General features: G+C 39.2%; 1 protein-coding gene and 1 pseudogene across 5 annotated transcripts in view; one reads left to right on the plus strand and one right to left on the minus strand.

The window, feature by feature from the left end:
* LRRC28 (leucine rich repeat containing 28) overlaps window positions 1-2,651 on the plus strand; it is an 83,348-nt gene that overhangs the window by 38,146 nt on the left and 42,551 nt on the right. The gene's annotated exons all lie outside the window — the stretch shown is intronic.
* LOC111738081 lies at window positions 1,824-1,939 on the minus strand (annotated as a pseudogene).

The following is a 2,651-nucleotide window of genomic DNA, read 5'->3' on the forward strand; positions in this document are numbered from 1 at the left end:
GTCTGTAGATAATCAATATATGGAATTTTAAAATTTTTGCTTTTATATACATTTTATTTTTCACTTTGAAAAAGAATTTTATTTTGGAAAATCATTTTTGTGTTTCAGTTTTTATTTTAACACGCAGGAAAATTTCACCCGTTTTGAGTGCATAACCACCACCACAATCGAATGGAGGCGAGTTCCAGCATCCCATTAGATTCCCTTGTGCCCCGGTACATCCGCCTGCATCTACCCCACAGGACCTGCAGAATTTCTCTTAGTTTTCTTCTACTTCACTTTGGGTTTAGCTGCCCCTGCCCTTTTTTTCATGTCTTAAAGTGAAAGCTCAAGTAAGGAATTTGAAACCCCCTTTTCTAACATAGGCATCGAAAGCTTAAAATTTGTTGCTAAGCACTTCTTAGCTGCATCCCATAAATTCTGACATGTTGTACTGTTGTCTTCATTTGATCAAGAATATTTTCTACTTTTCCTGTGCTTTCTTTTACTTATGGGTCGTTTAGAAATGTATTGGTTGTTAATATCCAAATATTGGGGATGTCCCAGATTTCTTTCTGTTGTTGATTTATAATTGAATTCCATTTTGTTCAGAGAACATACTTTGCGTGATTTCAAATATGAGAGTTGTTTTATGGTCTAACATATGGCCCATCCTGGAGAATGTACTATGTGCACTTGAAAAGAATGTGTATTCTGCTGTCTTCTCGTGACAGTTGTCAAATGCGGTCGACAGTGTAGATCAAGTCTTCTGTATCCTTATTTTCTCTCTAGATGTTCTATCAGTTATTGAGAGTGACATACTAAAATCTCTATTCATCACCATTGAAATGTCTACTTTTCCTTTCTGTACTGTTCATTTTTGCTTTACATCGTTTTGGACTCTGTTTTTTTGGTGTGTATATAGTTATAATTGTTATATCTTTCTGAAGCATTGATCATTTGACTGTCATGAAATGTCAATTTTCCTCTTGTAATAGTTCTTGTCTTAGTGTCTTTTTTTCAGATATGAATACAGCTGCTTTCTCTCCTGATTATCTTTTGCATTATATATATATATTTTTTTTTTCTGCCTTTTCAGCCTCTTTGTACAATTGACTGTAAAGTGTGTTTCTTATAAACAGCATATTGTTTTTATGCAATCTGACATCCTTTCCCATCAGCTCGGGTTGTTTTATCTGTTGACATTTAATGTAAATGTTGATGTGGTTGTATTTACGTCAGCCATTTTTCCATTTGTAACCCCACATAACTTGTATCTTTTCTGTCCTCTGTACCTTCTGAATTGGCTTCTTTTATGTTTGTAAATATTTTTTCCTTTTTTGTTTAATTGAGGTGTAGTTGACATATAACATTATCTTAGTTTCAAGTGTACAACATAGTGATTTGATATTTGTATATATCGCAGATGGTCAGCACAATATGTCTAGTTAACATCTGTCACCATCCATAGTTGACAGATTTTTTTCTTGTGACGAGACTCATCCATGTCTCCCCCAAGCCCTCTGAATTGAACTTGTTTCTACTCTTCTCCCTTTGGACTCTGATACTTGTTGGGCTCCAGATAGTCGGTCGTGCACACCATTTTTATTTTTTTCACTTCCATGCCTTTCCCGATGCTTTCAACCCCACCTCTGTCCCTTGCTGGAAATTCTCTATTCATTTTCCTTTTGACCTATTCAAGTTCCCATCTCCTTCAGCAAATTTTGTAAGAGCTTCTCCATCCCCCCGTCCAACTCTTCTTTCTCTGAGCCCCTCGTCACACCTCGTCTCTTACATGGAATGTGATTCTTTCTTTCTTTAAAAAAATTACTTATTATTATTTATGCCTACAGCACCTGGTCTTCCTAGGTGGTCTCCCACCCGAGTACTGACCAGGCCTGACCCTGCTCAGCTTCCGAGATGAGACATCGGGCTTGTTCAGGGTGGCATGGGCATAGACCATAGACCGTGGCTCCACTGGGGCGCGAACGCAGGACCTTCTGCGTGTAAAGCGGACGTGCTGACCGCTGCGCTGTGGATCCGCGTCCGGAACGTGATTCTCAGTGACAGAGACCCTGTCGCATTCTCCGCTCAGCACCCAGCCCTCTGGCGTGTGGCCGATCGGTTGCACTTCTGTCCCATTCTGCTCCTCTGATCACTTTACAGAGTGCGGTCGGAACGATTTCTTGTTTCTTTTTCTTTTTATTCAGTTCTGAAACATGATGCTTATTCCCTCAACTCCTTCACCCCTGCACATCCCAAATCAGAAGCAGTTTTTTGGCATGAAATAGATACACATAGGCAGCCCTCTTCCTAGACGAAAACCAGGGCTAATGAGGCCGAGAGTGACACTGACTTCCGTGTGCATCAGTTAGGTCCATGCAGAACAGAACGCCCTTAGAGTCTAGACCGGTCGCAGGATCCTGCCTTTCCACCCTCAGATACGCATGTCATTCGGTATTGGGGAAATGGGGCAATAAAATGTGAACTCTAACAAACAGATCATTTGTAATTTATAAAAATAACTAGGAATTAATATATCTTGCACCTGTATTACTTTTATTTAAAAAATAATTATTAAAAATGCTCCTGTTAACAGGAAGTCTCTAATAAAAAGTGGCAAACTTTTTCTGTAAAAGGCTTTGCAGACTACATAGGGTCTCTGTCACATA

This window comes from Pteropus vampyrus, unplaced genomic scaffold (assembly GCF_000151845.1).
Source record: "Pteropus vampyrus isolate Shadow unplaced genomic scaffold, Pvam_2.0 Scaffold34, whole genome shotgun sequence".
NCBI lineage: Eukaryota > Metazoa > Chordata > Mammalia > Chiroptera > Pteropodidae > Pteropus > Pteropus vampyrus.